This window comes from Trichechus manatus, unplaced genomic scaffold, assembly GCF_000243295.1.
Source record: "Trichechus manatus latirostris isolate Lorelei unplaced genomic scaffold, TriManLat1.0 scaffold00073, whole genome shotgun sequence".
In the NCBI taxonomy this organism is placed as follows: Eukaryota; Metazoa; Chordata; class Mammalia; order Sirenia; family Trichechidae; genus Trichechus; species Trichechus manatus.
This window is the reverse complement of record NW_004444009.1, coordinates 8,310,971-8,316,101: the sequence shown is the minus strand read 5'-3', so window position 1 is coordinate 8,316,101 and position 5,131 is coordinate 8,310,971.

Genomic DNA, 5,131 nt, shown 5'->3' with positions numbered 1-5,131 from the left:
CATAGGGTTTCCAAGGAGCACCTGGTGGATTCAAACAGCCAACCTTTTAGTTAGTAGCCATAGCTCTTAACCACTACGCCACCAGGGTTTCTGTCTTAATTTTAATGTTCTACTATGACTTACTTAAGTCCTTCAGTTGTGCTTATTATCAGTGTTTGGTTAATCACTCTGTAAAATAGTAAATAAACCTATTTTCTTTGGATTTCGCATATCATGAAGCTATGCACAGTGAAAGTGCTCCAAAAAATAAATGCTGAAGTTTACATAAGTTAAAAAAAAAAGAGGTGAGGTCTACGTCCACTCCTGTGATCATTAAGGTTGTATATCAACTTGTAACTGGGCCATGATTCTCAGTGATTTGGCAATTATGTTATGGTGAAGTTTGGCAGTTATATAATGATATAATCATCCTCCATAATGTGATCTGATGTGATTAGCCAATCAGTTGTAAGGGGAGTTTCCTCGGGGGTGTGACCTGCATCCAATATATACATGAACTTTCTAGCAAAGCTTGTTCACTTGCTCTGGATCCTGTGTTCAACTCATCATCAACTGACTTCTGGTTCTTGGGATTCATCATCCTCTGCAGCCTGTGAACCAGAGGCCTGTCATCTCGCCTGCTGATTTTGAATTTGTCAGCCCCTGCATCTATGTGAGTCAGGAGAAGCCTCCAGCCTGACACCTGACCCATGGACTTGGGACTTGCCAGCCTTAACAACCTCGTGAGCCATTTCCTTAAGATAAATCTCTCTATATATAGACATATATATGTATATATATATATGGAAACCCTAGTGGCATAGTGGTTAAGAGCTATGGCTGCTAACCAAAATGTTGGCAGTTCGAATCCACCAGGCAGGCACTCCTTGGAAACTGTATGGGGCGGTTCTACTCTGTCCTATAGGGTCACTATGAGTCGGAATCAACTTGACTGCAATGAGTTTATGTATATATAAATGGGTTTATGTGTGTAGAGATATATATATATAGAGAGAGAGAGTTTATGTAGATATAAATGGGTTTATGTGTGTGTATATATATACATATAGAGAGACAGAGAGAGAGAGAGAGAAAGGGATGCACTTCACTGGTTTTGCTTCTCAGAAGAAGCATAAGACACCCAGCCTAAGATACCTCCCCTTGGATCTGGGCAGGCTTGTGACTGCTTTGACTAACAGACTGGCGAAAGTGATGCTTTTGAGGATAAGCCATAAAAGGTAATTCAGCTACTGCCATGTCTGCTGGGACATTCACTCTGGAGCTGTGAGCCTCTAAGTAAAAACTTCAGTTCCTCTGAGGCCACTATAATGTGAGGAAGCCCAAGCCACATGGATAGGCCACATGTAGAAGCTCTGGTAAACCCAGATGAGCTCAATGTTCAAGTCATTGGAGCCCAGGAGAGTCTTAGTGAGGAAGTCTCCAGATCGTTCAAGCACCAGTCGCTGAGTCAAGCCTGGCTTTTGAGTCTTTCCAGTTGAGGTCCAGACATCACAGTACAGAGACAAGTCATCCACACTGTGCCCTGTCTGAATCCTTACCCACAGAATTCACGAGCATAATAAAATTCTTGTTTTATACCACTAACCCTGGGGTAGTTTGTTATACAGTAATATTAATGGGAACACAGGGTCACCAAATAGCTCTAGTTATTAAGGAAAAACCTCTTTACCTAAGAATTCCCATTAATAAATACAGAAGGAAAGAGAAACTCAATAGAATTGTGGCTAATAAATATAGAAGAAATGATAAAAATAGAAATTAACATTCTGCAACCCCTAGTGAGATATTTGATTTAGGTGCTGTTCAGCAATGGATGCTAAAATCATTAAGGAAAATGACTGATGGGTAACTGGACATTTGCAGGAGCCAAAACATCATTCCACACATTACTTGTTGGTCTAAACAGAACAAATACAACTTTAAAATGAATGGATCAGGCTGTCACCACTAAAATTCACTGATCAATTAATCACATCATCACTTTTGGTGGAATAATTTTATACTATGTGTCTTAGTCATCTAGTGCTGCTATAACAGAAATACCACAAGTGGATGGCTTTAACAAAGAGAAGTTTATCTCACAGTCCAGTAGGCTACAAGTCCAAATTCAGGGCATCAGCTCCAGGGGAATGCTTTCTCTGCTGGCTCTGGAGGAAGGTCCATGTCATCAGTCTTCCCTTGGTCTGGGAGCTTCTCTGTGCAGGAACTTCAGGTCCAAAGAATGCGCTTTGCTCCCACCACTGCTTTCTTGGTGATATGAGGTTCCCACGTGCCTCTGCTCACTTCTCTCTTTTGTATCTCAAAAGAGATTGGCCTAAGACAGTACACAATCTTGTATACCTCATCAGTATAACTGCCGCTAATCCATCTTATTAGATCATAGTGATTGAATTTACAACACATAAAGAAATCACATCAGATTACAAACTAGTACACACTCATACAATACTGGGAATCATTACCCAGCCAAGTTGACAGATATTTTGGGGGAACACAACTCAATCCATGACACTACGTAAATTCTGATGAAATATAAAACACAGTCCCCTATAAAGTATTTTTACCAATAATGTGATTAAGATCCAACTTTCAATTCAAATGCAAGAATTAGAGAGATATGTTTAATGACATTTCCAGGAAGCAATTCAGAAGGTGGAAAATTCTCATTGGAAACTTACCCAGGTTCCTCAACAAGTCAATGGAATAGAAACAATTGGGGATGAAAGGGGGATTTTAGGTTAAAAGGGACTCAAGAGCCATAACATCAAAATGTAATGCATGGACCTTGTTTGGATTTAGGTTTGAACAAACAAACTGTAAAAAGACATTTTAGGAACTATTGGGAACTTTGAATACCAACCAGGCATTAGATAATATTAAGGAATATATGTTAATTTGTTAGGAGTGATATTGGTTTTGTAATTATTTAAGAAATGTCCTTATTATTTAGAGATGCAAATCGAAGTATCTAGTTGTCAAATGACATGATACCTGTAATTTATTTTGAAACACCTTAGCAAAAATAAATGCTATTGTTGTTGATAGGTGCAGTCAAGTCAGTTTTCCAGTCTTAGCAACCCCATGTGACAGAGGAGACCTGCCTCATAGGGTTTTCTTGGCTGTAATCATTATGGAAGCAGATTGCCAGGTCTTTCTCCCCCCAAAAGCTAATGGCTCGATTAGAACCGCCAACCTTTATTTTAGAAGCTGAGCCCTTAACAATTGCACCACTGGGGCTAAATCTAAGTAATTAGTTTTGGGGGGATTCATCATTATTCTCTCTCCTTTTCTATATGTTTAATATTTTTTATAAAGTCAAAAAATAGTGAATTGTGTAGTTATAATTTGCCATGACTTCTCTACCATGTTAAAAAGCAAAGATGTTCACCTTGAAGACTAAAGTGTGCCTGATCCAAGTCACAGGATTTTCAATCACCTTATATGCATGCAAAAGCTGGACAATGAATAAAAAAGACTGAAGAATCATTGCCTTTGAATTATGGTGTTGGCAAAGAATATTGAATATACCATGGACTGCCAAAAGAACGAATAACTCTGTCTTGGAAGAAATACAGCCAGAATGCTCCTTAGAAACAAGGATGGTGAGACTACATCTCACATGCTTTGGGCATATTATCAGGAGGGATCAGACCCTGGAGAAGGACATTATGCTTGGTAAAGTACAGGGTCAGTGAAAAAGAGGAAGATCCTCAACAAGATGGATTGATACAGTGGCTGCAACAATGGGTTCAAGCATAACAACGATTGTGAGGATGGCGCAGGACCGGGCAGTGTTTCATTCTGTTGTACATAGGGTCGCTATGAGTCAGAACCGACTCAACCGCACCTAACAACAGCAACAAATTTGCTGTGAAGGGAGTAAGAAGTATCAGAAGGAATAGCATGGGCAAAACACAGGATTATAGAAAAGCATGGCATGTTAGAACGTAAAGCAGCTCAGAGCAGTCAGGGCATAAGGTGTGAGAGCAGTTTAAAGGGAGAAGTAGATTTGAAGCAAAAGGAGGAGGAATCTTCTCTGCAGGGTTGGTTCAACTGATACCCACCTATTGACGAGTTGGCATTCATGCCATAACAGTTGTTCAAAAATTTAAGTAACATCCCTGGCTCCTCTTGAGGGCAGTGGTGATTAGTGGTAGAATTCCCACCTTCCATGCGGGAAACCGAGGTTCGATTCCTGGCCAATGCACTTCAAGAGCAGCCTCCACCCATCTGTCGGTGGAAGTATTTGTGAAGCTATGATGCTGAATAGGTTTCAGCCTTGCTTCCAGACTAAGACAGACTAGAAAGAAAGGCTTGGCAGTCTACTTCCAAAAACCAGCCAACGAAAACCCTATGGGTCATAACAGTCAGATCCAGTTGTGCATGGGGTTACCATGAGTAGGGGGTGAATGGAAAGCAGCTAACAACAACAACAACCTGCTTCCTCTTATATTATTATAAAAGGTGGGACGGGCAGGCAGGAGTTGATTTTATATAGGGAATGGTGACATAATTAAATTTGTTTTTAAGAAATGTAACTCTGAAACAGTGATGAAAATGAATTAGAAATAGGTGGGTTGGTGGCCTGGAGACCACACAGTAAGTTTCAGTAGTTTGTGCATCCCCCTCTAGTTATGTGGGTTCTTTTGGCTTCATTGGGTTGTGTTTTAGTCTCCCCTGCCACACATAAGCTGCGAAAGGGAAAGGATCATCTTTTATCTCCAGCACCTATATTATTACTTGCTACAGAATAGGGACTCAATTGTTGCTTATTGAATAAATCAATAAAGGAGAGATTATGATGAAATTATGAAACCCTGAACTACAATAATGGTGGTGCACACGCCATCCCTCCACAGCAAAGATCTGAAAAACTAAGCCGAACAGAGAATACAACAATCCTGAAACCCTAAAACATCAAACGAAGAGATAACTCAGCCAATCACCAAATGGAGTGAGAAAACTGACAGAACGGAGAGCGAGGAGAGATTCATGCAGAGGTCCCCTATCAGCTAACACAGCATGGATCCACTATCTTGGACTCCTATCAGAGACCAGCAAACAGGGGTACAAGAAAGCAGCCTCATGGAGCATCCAGCAGGAGACAAAACAACCGGTAATTTGCGGTGTG